Source organism: Narcine bancroftii, chromosome 5 (assembly GCF_036971445.1).
Source record: "Narcine bancroftii isolate sNarBan1 chromosome 5, sNarBan1.hap1, whole genome shotgun sequence".
Classification (NCBI taxonomy): domain Eukaryota; kingdom Metazoa; phylum Chordata; class Chondrichthyes; order Torpediniformes; family Narcinidae; genus Narcine; species Narcine bancroftii.
Window position 1 is genome coordinate 23,694,704 of NC_091473.1, and position 14,025 is coordinate 23,708,728.

Consider the following 14,025-nt stretch of genomic DNA (forward strand, 5'->3'; position numbering starts at 1 on the left):
AGTATAGCCTTTGATGTTATTGTCGTCCAGTCTATGCCCTTACCTTCCTAATCCAGAACAGTGAGCACTTGTATTGCTGTCCTGTAACCTCCTCGCCCAGCACACATGAACAACAAACCTGGGATCTCCACGGCAATCAGTGACTTATAGTGTGAACTGTGGGGATGTGCGAGGAACAGTAGAAGCAGCAGAAGTTGAACCCATAATGTGAGTTAGGCAGTCTGCCATTGCCAGTGCATTATCAGACAATGGTTTGGCTGCTGGAATATTCTTTGAAATAAGAGTAATAACTGGACACAAATTTGTTAATATAGTATAAAATGGGTTATCACAAAAAATAGGGATCAGTGTCTGGTCTACTACCTGAGAGATCCTAATATTAAATGACTAGTACAAAACTGTTCATTGGTTATGTGTGAAGTAGTCAATTTCATTCCAGATGATGTTTTGAAAGGATATATTTCTCATCCTGCAACTGCAAGAATTTAAGGTCTGCAAAAATGCGCAAATAACAGGAACATGGGGTTGGGGGTGGGAAGTGGTGCTGAATGTGTTGGACCAGTTTCATGGCCTTGGCCAATTCCCCTCAAAATGAATCTCAGACAAACGCACAAGACTGTGAAAACCTGGCACACGCAAGACATGAGTTGGACTTGCCACTGCGTGATGTAACTGAGTTTGTGTGTTGTGTCCCTCATAACAGTGAAAGCCACAATCTACACTGCATATAGATCTGGAAGCTTTTTAACATAAAAAAAGCTACATGCTTATTGACTCTTAAACATTTTAGGAACAATTACAAAATGGTTAAATAATCAATATAAAAACCTGAAAGTAAATTATAAAAGAAGCTATTGTGGATACTTTTGTAAAGCAAGCGGGTGAAGTAGATATCTGTTTCCATTAAAGACAACTAATTACATGCTGATGTCCAGGCCTCAAGGTTGTGGAACAATCTAAATTGAGATTTAGATGTTGTTGAATGGAAGTGAGGGATAATGGAAGTGAGGGACACATGGAAAATTCATTGAAAATTGAAAGAATGGTGTAACTGGGAGAGCTGAAATGCAAAACAGCATCTTAACAGATGGCACCATTGTGTTTAGAGAGCAGTAGTTCAATAATTCTGACACTAGACCATTGGAGTAAATCTGGCAACACTCAATTTTGCATATGAATGAGAAAATTTGTCTTCCCTTTTGTTTAATCATGTATTTGGTTACTTACTGCTCCACAGCATGAAGGAAGCAACCCAAATTCAAATTTCAATTTCAATTTCCCTTTAAGAAATTCTGGTTTGTGAGTCTGGCAGCATATTTCCTGTCATCATCATTCAGAAGCCTTCCCATTCAGCATGGCCGATCATGGCTCTCCATCCATGATGGTCTCTGACCCTCCAAATTGTAGTTGTGACCTCCCTTGTTCTCCTTCGGTGAAGGCTCCATCTTTGAGCTGAGACTGTAATCAATGTTGAGTTCATGATTATTTATATAAGGGAAAAAAGTTGTTTCCTTTTGCCTCCTTCAGTTGCAGTGTCCATATTTGACAGGAAACCCTGGCCATTGATCACCACATTCATCTGCACAGTGTTTTTAGTTTTACAACCATAAATTCCAAAATGTAGAATCTGCTTGTTAAAAAAAAATCCACCATCTGCAATCCATGGCTTCACGTGACCTTGACTGGGAGGCTAAACAGGTACTACACTTTGCCCAAGAGTGACCTGTAGGATATCGGACGGAAGGAATGCCTTACACCTCCTTTTGCTGAGCACCGACTCCAACATATTTCCTTAAGCTTCTACAATATAAGGATTTTTTTCTATTTTTTAGCAGTTGTTTAGAAATATTGTTTGACACTGAATGGGTAGTCAGAGGGAAGTAAATGTTGTTTTAGATTAGTTGAATAATTGCATTTCTCTACTGTCCAACTGGTTACATGTACATTGGAAGAAAGTTTATATGGCCCTTTTCATGACCTCACGAATCCAAACTCTTGCTTATCCATTGATGCATTTTTGAAGTGTAGTTACTATTGCAACAGAAGAAACACAACTGTTAAATTGGCACATAACAAGATCCCACACCAAGGAACAAGAAGGTAATAATGAGATGACTTCAACCTTATTCACAAATATTGCCACTGCACAGTATTGTTTTGACATTAAAAATAAACATAAAACACTAAGTGGAATCTTTGGCTTGGCTTCGCGGACGAAGATTTATGGAGGGGGTAAAAAGTCCACGTCAGCTGCAGGCTCGTTTGTGGCTGACAAGTCCGATGCGGGACAGGCAGACACGATTGCAGCGGTTGCAAGGGAAAATTGGTTGGTTGGGGTTGGGTGTTGGGTTTTTCCTCCTTTGCCTTTTGTCAGTGAGGTGGGCTCTGCGGTCTTCTTCAAAGGAGGTTGCTGCCCGCCAAACTGTGAGGCGCCAAGATGCACGGTTTGAGGCGTTATCAGCCCACTGGCGGTGGTCAATGTGGCAGGCACCAAGAGATTTCTTTAGGCAGTCCTTGTACCTTTTCTTTGGTGCACCTCTGTCACGGTGGCCAGTGGAGAGCTCGCCATATAACACGATCTTGGGAAGGCGATGGTCCTCCATTCTGGAGCAGAACAACCACATTTTTGGCATAAATAGTAAAAATTCTCTTCTGGGATGTAAATGGAACAAGCTGACATTTAAAAGAAAGGGATGGATATTCTAGATTTGCATTTGTCTGCATCACCTCTCTGGATAAATTTGCCCACACATCTCACTGAGAAGAAAAGAACTGAGACACATTAATAGTTTCATTGGTGGAACTGAAGGACGAGATCTATTCCTCCAGCTAACATTCCAGGTTATAGTTTGATTGGAAGCTAAGAAGTTGAATGTTGACTTCCTTCATTTCAATGATGAGGAAGAGAAACCTGAGGTATTTACTCCTTTGTATTTGTTCTGTTTCTGTGTTATGGATATCTAGAAGTTAAGATGTCCATTTTGATGCATTCCTTACATGTTTATAGGACTCCCCAAATATTCCAAATTTGGGCGCAAACAAATGCATAACTGTTCTCATATTGCTTCCACTCAAAAATCATCTTGTGTTACGACCTCCACTGTTCCCAGCAGAAACACTCTTAATTTATTAGAGCTGTTGCTTTTCACTGCAGAGCAATCACAGAAACAATGTCAATCTTTAAAGACGCATTCCCCTTGGCAACCCTACAGCAGCTCATACAATAAGTCTATCTTGGAGGAGAGAGAGAGAGAGAGAGAGAGAAAGGTTAGAGACTAGGGGGAAGGAGGCTTCAAGGTCCTTGAAGGAAACCCACATAAAAGTGAACAATATATTATAGGGCATCACTAGATATGCTGAGTAAGATAACCTCTACAATATTAATACTGAACTTTAATGCTCAGTCATGCACATCTCCAACATGCCTCTATCCTATAAATCACATGTTTCCCCAATAACCCTCCATAAATACCTTCAGACTTTGAATGGGGATAGGAGGAAGCAGAGTTACAGGTTGAATTTGCCTTCAGTCAATGAAGTGGATCCAAGGACCAAGAGTAGGATCAGGGTCAGATTTATTGACCTAAAATGCTTAGACTGGGAGAGGCCCTGTTCCACAGCATTGTGAGCCAGTGCATAGATCTACCTTTGACTGGGTTTACCCTCTCAGGCACTAGAGGTGTTGACTAAGCTCGTTCTTAACATAAAACACAGGATATTTAACACAAGAACATGCCTTGTTATATTTAACGGTCTCCAGCATTAATTTTACTGAATAAACAAAATGTGAAAACTCGAATATGGCCTTTTTATTGAAGCCCTTACAAAAGAGGATAGGACATTGATGTAAAATGAGCCAGGTAGTCATATGGTGAGGAGTTATATAACTTTTAGTCAGTTAGGGAGCTGACTGAAATTTGACTTCATCTGGTCCATTAATTGAAGATCTCTGCGAAACATCAATTTCATGAGCTATTGTTGAAAGCTCATTCGCAATCTACCATTTTGCTTCATAAGACATCCTAATGGCTTTCCTTATGTGTTTTGTGCCTCAACAAAGTCTGTAACTACAGTTTTTTGAATAAAATTAAAAAGCATGTACATCATGGAAACAAGATTTTTGGCTCAACCAGGCTGTTTGTGATAAACAGGGGCCTTTTCCTGCATTTATTTATTGTCGCTTAGCTGTTTGCTCCTAACCTCCACATAACATTGTCTTGTCTCTCCTCTTAAACTCCCTGGTTTCCTACAACATTTCATCGACTCACTGGCTGAGTCGATGAAGTGTCATCTGGACACTTTAACTTCTTAATGTAGGTAAATGGCAAAATAATCAATTGGGAGTTCATGGCTATATGTGAGAGTGAGTACATTGCAGGGCTTCTGGGAAATAAGGAAAGGGTGCTAGAACTGATGGTATATTCTTTTTGGAGCTTGTATGTTCAATAGGCTGAATTGCCTCTTTTTGTGCTGTAACAAGCAAGTTATATTGGAGATGTTTCCACATCTGTTTGGGTCATAGTGCAGGATTTTCCTGGCCTGATGCAAGCAAACAAACCTCAGCTTCAGCAAACCTTTGGCATTGTAACCCTCCTACTTGTGAGGTTCTTGCTGTATCATCACTCAGGTTGGATTGATCAATCAAGAGGTAAAGGAAAAGTAGTAATCTTCAATCCCTTCATTCCACCCATTTGATTTAGGGATGAAGAAGCCATGTGATTTTTCTGAAACCTTCTGTCATCACATGCACAATGGCGTAACTAGTAGATCTGCGATCTCACACCTCCAGCAACTGGGGTTCAATCCTGACCTCTAGGGTTCCCTATGTGGACTTTGCACATTATTCATGTGATCACATGGATTTCTTCCCACATTCCTAGAACATTCTGTTTGGTAGGTTCACTGACTGCTGTAAATTACCTCTAGTGTGTAGGTTAGTGGTGGAATCTGGAGAGAGTTGATGTAAACATACAGAGCATAAAAGGGATTAGGGTAGGAGTTTTATGTAAATGGATGCTCAGTGGTTGGTGTGGACTCAGTGGACACATTTTGTATCTCCCTGTGGCTCGATAATGCATTTCTTCATCAAGAGGAATCTGTCTGAAATCCACAATGATATTTGGATTGAGTGAAGTGCCCTTCCTCTACGCAAAGAAGTCAGGGCTCTTAAGATAATCGCTGTTCACATTTATGGGAAGCCAGCAATGCTGGCAAATTCCTGTGGCCAAGATGCCAGATGCGGGGCCCAGAGTACAATGGGCTGTGTGGACAGGGTCAGAGATCTGGAATATGTCCGGAGTCAAGCGTGCATCCAGAGCTAAGGTTGGGTTCTGGAACATCTGATATTTTTGCAGTCAAAGCTGGGATCTGGTGTTCCTAATTGTTTTCCATTTTCTTTAAACTTACCATGTTCACTGTATAAGTTGTATTGCATAAGGTGTAAAATAACGTGAAATAAAAAAATACTGAGGTATTCTTGGGGAGTAACCTCTAATAGTCTGGAAAATCTGTGAGTTTGGCACCACCAAAGTCCCAATTGTGCTATGTTAATAGAGTTTTATCATAGATGAAATAATTCTTACAAACACAGGAATCACCAGGGTAATTTCTCTGATGCTGCAGTGAACAGAAAATTGGGAGACATTTTTGAGATCTTCAGGAGCCACTTGGAAAATTCTTGTGGGGATGACAGGGTAAGTTAAGATAAAATTGACCCTGAGAAGGGAGCAATCCAAGTTTGAGGATAATGACACAGGTCTTCCAATTGGATTTAACGATGGTCATTGTCATGGAGTCATTGAGCGTGGAATCAGGCCTTCAGCCCTTATTATGTATGCCGATGAAACTGGCATTCTGGGCTAGTCCCATTTGCCTGCATTTGATCTATACCTTTTGAAGCCCATCCTAAGCTCTGTCCAAATGCCTTTTGAAAGTCAAATTGCACCCAAATCAATAGTTTCTTGTGGCACCTTGTTCAAGAACGAATCACTGTGAGAAAAAAGTTGTCTCTCAAGTCTCAAGTTGACTCTCAAGTTCTTCTTACCATCAATCTATGCCCTCCAGTTCTAGAATCATCGACCCCAAGGAAGAAGACTGCAAGCCTTCACTTTATCCATGCCCTTCATGATTTTGTAACCTCTGTAAGGTCACTCCTCTGCCTACTACACTCTTCAAAGGAATAAACGTCCAGGTGATCTACTCTCTCCCTATAACTCAAGCCCTCTAGTCGGCAACATCCTTTCCAACTTATTAATACCCATAGTTTGGTGTGCAGAACTGTAAGTGTGGTCTAAATGAGGTCTCACAAACACTTTGTGCAGCTGAAGAATAAGGACTCAACGTTTGTACTCAATACAGCACCCAATGAAGACATGTGCGTCAAACACCAAATGCACCAACCTGTCCACTTGAGTTGCCACTTAAAAAAAAATATGTAACTATAGACCCAAGGTTTCTCTGTGATATAGCACTCTCCAGGACCATCTCATTCATAACTATAACTGTTTTTTGTGGTCCTTTCAGCCATGCCTATGAACCTGAGTTTGTCCAGTTCCAACTCTAGTTCTTGCAATGATTTCAGCTTCAATTTCAGGTGGGGTGGTCAGACATGAATATTACATGAATAACAGTGCCTTAAGACTTACAGTGAAGCATGAGAGAAATCGTGCAGGCCTGGTCCCAATTCACATCTGCAAGAAGTTCACCCGGAATTGATCACCAACATGACCCAAAATATGAGTGACCGTGGAACGAATTCTGAGGATTTAACTAATGGGTAAAAAATAGCCACCAGTGGTTTATGTGTCATTTGAAGTAGACTGTATGAACACAGTTTTGATCCTACTTGTCATTTAATATGATAACATGGAGATTTGGTTGCAAAATCCTGAGGGTTTGGTTTAAATATTCTCCTCACAGACCCTGCAACAATGGTCAAGAACTTCTGAGTACCCCTTTAAGTGAAGCCTGGTTCACCCCCAAATGGCTGGTCCTTGATGTGATAGTACATCAGGACATTCACTTGCCACAAAATATAGTGCAGCCTCCATACTGAGTGCTAGCAGGCATTTAAAATGGGAACCAGTAATTTAACAGCATCCAGGCAGACAATCTAGGAGTTGCTGTCCACCTAAGAGGCTATTTCATGTTCTCAGATGGTTCCACTGCCAATGCAGCATTTCTTCAAAACTGAAGTCCCAGGTGATAATAAACATTGAAAACTTCATGCTGACACTGCTGTCAAGGTATATGCATTGAGTTGTACAGCATAGAAACAGACCCTTTGGCCCACCATGTTCATGCTAACCAGTGAACCTACCTACACTAATCTCGTTTACTGCATAAAATAATAGATTTTATCGGACAATACCTTTCACTTTTTATTGATCTTTTGAGCATGTTCCCATGATCACTAGTAGGTGTTTTCCTCATGTGTTTCATCTCAGTTGTTACAAATAACAGTGCAGAGAGGAGGAGCTGATGAGATTTAAATTAAGATTGTGCAATTAAAAATAATCGTGATATTACAGTCAACCTTAGCATGGCCAGAGCTAAGAATTTTATCTCGATCCATAATTTCTCCAGAGACCTGAATGGCAACTCATTCTTCAGTGATGAGATGCTTATGTATTATTGTATTTCAGCCTCTGCCTTTCTATGTATCGATGCCACAGATAATTAATGACTTCATACTTCAAAACAATAATACTCCGCCTTCCTTTGCAGCCCACTAGAAGCTGCCGGACTGAATGTTCCTCAACAGCGTAAGTTCAACAACAGTCCTGTCATCCAATTTTGATTGTTTTGAATTGGCTTGCACTAGAAAGAGGTTGACTATAACATAAACACAGCTGTAGCAGCAGATATTGCAGCTGTCATTACAGTCATTAAAATTACAAAGGTTTGCAGTGTGGATTTTTAAAAAAAAACCTAATCAACTTGTCCTGAAGAATACTCAAATACAACTGCCGAAAGACTTGGAGCAACTAAAATACAACACAGTGTGTATCGTTCTGCAATGTCCTACACAGCACATGTGTGTCAGACTCTATCTGGATTCAGAATATGGCACAAACACAATTATTGTGTTCTTTTCGACATTTTTCATATCAAAAAGCCCACCATGCTCGTTATTCTCTGTCATAAAAAATGGGTTTATTACATCACTGTCTCAGCATATGCTGCTGTTGAGGTTACAATGCACATTCTTCTCTGTACATCCTGCTTTGAGGTACTTATTCCTGCGTACACCTCGTACTGAGCTTATTCAGAGCTTTGTCCCCTTCTTTTGTCCATTCATCTGTTTACTCCACTCTAAATCAAGCCAGGAGACTTGGCTGCTGTGTACACTGGATGACAGTTAAACTAACAGGTTGACAAGAACAGTGCTATTTTTGCTTCCTTCAATTCAAGCCACACAGTGAAATCAGACATCATCATCCTCTTCTACTTCAATGACTCAAATGCAGATTGGGTGACCAATTTATTGAACACCTGTGTTGTGTTTGTGGGTCCAGGCTTGAACTCCCGTTTGCTGACCACTTCACTTTCTCTCACCAGTTCCCCTTGTCTGTCCTCAGTCTCATTCATAGCCAGGATGAGGCAAAATGTAAATTTGAGGAACAAGACATCATATTTTTCTTGGACAGCCTTAAATCCAATGGCATGAATGTCGAATTTTTTTCTAATTTTAGGTAGCTTTCATCTCTATCTGGTTCCACTCCTTCCATCTTTGATTTATTGAATCACATTCTTACTTTTCTCTCTAACCTTTCCTCAATGATATTTTTCTTGAAAATTGATCATATTTAATACTCTGTGCAGACAGCATGCTTGAGGAAAATGCAATATGTACTAGTACCGCTATGATGAGTCTATAGATGACAAGCTCTGTGAATTTTGTCGACATGTGCCCAGCCTGCCCCTATAACCACATGCCATTTGAAGGGAATTGTGACCAAAGTGGCCCCACTAGTTGAAGAAGAAGCAGGAGTTAGCCTCAGACAAAAGGCTTGAACTGTGACAAGAGATGAAAGATTATACATACCTTTTGTGGGACTTTGCTTTCAGTTTTCCTTTTATGTGCACTTGCATGCAGAAGGCCTAGCTCATATGATTTAAACACGCACAACTCTCTTGCATATCATACACTTTGGAATAATGCTCTCCGTAGCTTTGACTGAACTTGCCTCAGGCATCCAGCACAGTGTTAACACAATGTGCAGAAATATTTCTACCTTGTTTTCTATAATGCATAGTTCCAACTTTAAAAAAAAATTTAGAATTCTTTCTCTTTAATTCTTAACAGCCTTCTCTTCCTTGAGAGTAGCCAATAGTTACTTCCATACAATTGATATTTTTGCTGAAATGTATGCAATAATGCCAGAAGGCAACAGTGACCTTCACATGATTGCTTTCACTTTTCACTGAAGCTTTGCCAAGTTTTGCTACTTACAGTTATTGCTGTTACCTGTACAAGCAAAGAGTTGCAGTCCCATCATGTCTGAATGCCTCAAGGCCCACTCTTGCTGTAAAACAGAGTAGCGGTCTCTATACAAGGAGACAAATCCAACACTTAATGAAATAATGTTGACTCCATTCCAATTTCTCTGACACTCCCCAAGATTGTCCTACCACAGATAGCAAACAGGACAAGACAGACTAAACTTCCAAAATTTGATTTAGTTGGAGGTGGGCTAGATGGGCAAGATTGTCTTCACTGAGTTCTCGAAGAAAAGCTTGGGCCTCCTCTGTCCCAAGCTCCCCCTCTCGAATTGTGATTTTACTGCCACCCCAATGACTCTCTTACTTACATTAGGAACCTGTCAACTATTTGTTTTTGATTATTTGTTGATTTTTGTTGGGAAATAGTATGCAAATGCCAAAAAAGTCTAGATATTGATGTCAGCTGATGCTGCCTTTGGTTTGTAAGGTTTCTTTATTCCTGGCCTGGAAGTAAAATTGAACCCATGGAGTGTGCCTGATAGATTTTCTGAATATAATCCTTACACCTGTGAGGCAATTCAGCTGTCATACAGAATGTGGTGCTCCATCTCCAATGGGATATTCATCACCAATGATAGGAGTCATCTGTGATGTTCTCTTTGTCACTCCTTTCAGACATGAATGAGTCATTGGTGTTTGAAACTGTATACCTGCCAGCAGTGTGGATTCCTTCCAATGCAGATAAATCAAGCAGCAGTAAAACATCTCTGAACATTCAATTTGAAAGTACTATTTAAGAATGCTCATAAAGGTGACACATTTAAGGTTTTTAAAAATTAGCATGCCCGCTTTGAAATAAGACAAGATAGAATTTTGGCCTGCCATTAGTGTATCATCTCATCTCTGAAAAATCTCAATGCATTTTAGGTAAGATGAATCCAAGCTAGCCAATGGCATAATACACAATTGCAAAGAGATGAATGACCAGCTAATTACCTTTGATTTTATTGCAGGGCAAACATCGTGCCTTTTCATGCAAAATCTTCATGGTTTCAAGATGGTTAATGCCTCAGATGAAGGACATCAATAATTCAGCTCTCCGTCAATATTTTCATTAATTTCTCACCAAGACTACATCCTCAGGTCCTATTATTTTATTTTATCACCATATGCAATTCCTCCATGTGCCATATATGTCCTCTGAGAAACATCGTTCCCTTTTAAGGAATAAGCCACCATTTATGCAGGCAGGTTGATGTTCATTCTTCACTTCACAAAATGATATTGGTTCTGCATTATGAAACTATTTTAATGCTTCTAATTTACATCTGCATGAGGCGGTGTCTTAAAACAGCACCCTCAAACCTCAAAGACCCCGACCACCAGGCCACTTTGCTATCATCGGGTACAGGAGCCTAAAGATGAGCACTCAGTGGCACAAGGTCAGCTTCTTCCCCACTGCCATCACATTCCTGAGTAATCAATGAACTAAAGACCCTGCCTGACTTTTCGTGCACTCTTATTGTTAATATTATTTTATTGTATTTTTTATAGTAACGTTGTGAGATGGTTATAATATGAATGTTTGCACTGTGACGCTGCCACAAAACCCCAAATTTAATGACAATAAATCTTGATTCTGATTTTTGGACTAAATTCTTCCACAAAAAATGTATTGTTAACATTCATCTTTAACTTCTGTATTTGTGTGGATGTGTTCTGAAGGCAATCCACCCATGAAACACTGCAGTCAGCATATTATTGTTTCAAAGCAATGAGGATTCACCTTACATTCATGTTTTGATGTACCAATGATGAGTTAAACATGGCAAATATTCTCTCCATTACTGATTCAATGTTGGTCAGGATTCCCTCTCCAGGACAAAGTGCTGACATTGTTTACACTGGCCTAGCTTCAAGGAACAAGTAACTCATTATCAAAGCAGTCCAGATACAATCTGTGAGGTCATAGGGACATTCAATCCCACAGAAGGGTGGACCTGTAGCCTCATTAATTTGCTCTGGGTGAGGTAACATTGCTGAGAGTAGTACAGGGCAGCAGGAAGATGATTGAGAGGGGTTTTGAAATATGTGCTTTAAAGCACAGTGGGTGTTAACGTGTCTGCTTGTTATAGTCCTTCCGTGAGGCTGTAGTAATATTCGTCAAATAAATATCAGGCATTATTTGAAATTGTGCAAGCTCAGCTCTGAATAATTGTCTTTCAATTCTACAGAAACAAACAGAGCAAATTTTCAAACTGACGATAATCCCATAGACCATGAGGTTGATGCCGAAGATGCAAAAAATTGATGCCTGTCAATGGATTGTATAATAATCAAAAGTGCCACTACCTTTATGCTTTTGAATGGAAATATGTAACATGATTAAAATATCTTAGCACAAATAAAGCATATAACCAAAAAATAAAGCGGATAAAGCTGATACCTAGTTCCCTCTTTTCATTTATACAAACAGAACATTGTCTTTTCTATATAAAACATAAATTAATGTTAATAATCAAATTCTTCTAGGCTGAGGAGCATGTTCACTGCAAAAATTTAATTGCAAATGTTTAATAGTTGAATGATGCCAATGCACTATTGTGAAGTAATCTCACTCACATGAACAGTGTGAGCTACATTTATTGGCATATGAGAAGCATTATCTGTCCAATTCACTTTGAGTCAAAGCCCACACCAGGATTAAGACACAAAACTTCAGAATCAGTTTTAGAATTTATTGTTATAAACAAGTTGTGAAATTTGTTGCGTTGGGGCAGCAAAGATTCATATAAACCACCTTACAAAAAGAAATAAAAAATAATGCACAAAAAGTCAAAATAAGGCAATGTCTTTGGTCCATTGATCATTTAGGAATCTGATGGCAGCGGGAAAGAATTTACTGTGAAGCCCAGAGAGAAGTACCTTTGAGGAATGTTTAGTTTAGAGATACAGCATGGTAACAGGCCCTAACGGCCCACAAGCCTGTGCCTCCAATTACACCCATTTAATAAATTAACCATCTAACCCATATATTTTTAGAATGTGTGTGTGTGTGTGTGTGTGTGTGTGGGGGGGGGGGGGGGGGTGGGAAAACAGACGGACTGGAACAACCCGGAGAAAACCCACGTGGTCATAGGTCAAACATACAAACTTCTCACAGCGATGGGTTTGAACCTAGGTCATTTGGCGCTGTAACAGTGTTGCGCTAACTGTGACACTAACTGTGCAGCTTTGTAATTCTCCATGAACTTTTTTTCAAATCCTTGAAGTGATGTGTGCATTAATTTCTTTATTAGAGGGTTATTTATAAACCAATGCATTTTATTTTTTTATAGAAACCACTGAAGATTACTGAGCATAGAGCTTTGCAATATTTATATTATCCGCACTTACTGCAATAATTTTACATTCATTGAAATCCCAGTTGATTATTTTGCTAAATATGAATTATTATGGACAGCCATCACCTTTATTTGCAGCTGGCACAATAAATGAAAACTGATGAAGCTGAAGACTTTTTCCATTACTGACATCATCTATTTCTCTGTTACAGACCCAGCATTTAATTTCAGTCCAGGGAGATAACAGGATGCTCGCTCTTAAATTGTATCCAGTGCATGAGCATTGGCTTGGCTGTGCTAAACAGCTGTAAAATCTATTGTTCAGTTACTGTTCAAAGTGATGATATTGACTTTCATTTCTAAAATTTCAGGCTGCTCTCATTCCTCTCTGATATTATCTCACCAGCTGCCACAGAATAAAAGATTCCCAGCGAACAATCCACCTTGCTTGAAGTGATGGATGACGCACAAATTAGCTCTGCCGATGATAAATTGATGGCAATTTATGCAAATACCAAAATCTGATAACCTCAGCTGCTGGATAAACACAGAATGAAATAACAACACTAGCAGCTACTTTTAAAATTGGATTTTGTAATTAATGTTAACCTTACTCCCTCATTGACAACTGCTTTACATTCATATGTGAGTTCTAATTAAGAAGTATTCACTTTAATAGGAGCCATTGCTTTGAAGGACTCATATACTTACTAATAAAAGATAAAATACCAACAATCAATTCATGTAAGCATTCAAAACCATTGTACGTAATTTCTTCATTTAAATGTGGTAACATTCAGAAACATTTTTATGAACACATTAAATTGTTCCATTCCGTCTGCCAGAAATTACTATGAGGTGTTAAAGATTTCAAACATAAACAACAAATTCAGTGAACTTGTTGACAATAGTTGCTGAATGGCGTAGTTTCCTCAAACATAGCTTTTATTTCTTAAGAGGGTGAGAGAGCTTAAATCTCCATAGGATACAAAAAAAAACAAAGCTCTGGAGCAATTCAACGGGTTGAGCAGCATTTATGGTGAGAAAGAAATTGTCAGGTCAAGAGCATGTATGAGTCTTGATGCATTGTCTCATCCCAAAACATCAACAATTCCTTTCTCCATAGATACTGCATAACTGGAGAGTTCCTCAACACTTGTTTTGCTCCAATGCCAACATTTGCATTCTTTTGTGTCTCCCTAGGTTACAATTTGCTTTCTGGATATCTTTGTTCTAT

General features: G+C 39.3%; 1 protein-coding gene across 8 annotated transcripts in view; it reads right to left on the minus strand.

The window, feature by feature from the left end:
* lrrn1 (leucine rich repeat neuronal 1) overlaps window positions 1–14,025 on the minus strand; it is a 142,603-nt gene that overhangs the window by 93,147 nt on the left and 35,431 nt on the right. The window contains exon 5 of one of the 8 annotated variants that reach the window (XR_011357375.1): window positions 12,777–13,266. The exons of the other annotated variants lie outside the window; for them this stretch is intronic. The gene's annotated coding sequence lies outside the window, so the exon portion shown is untranslated. Of the gene's footprint in view, window positions 1–12,776; window positions 13,267–14,025 lie in introns of those variants that run through there. 8 annotated transcript variants of the gene reach the window in all.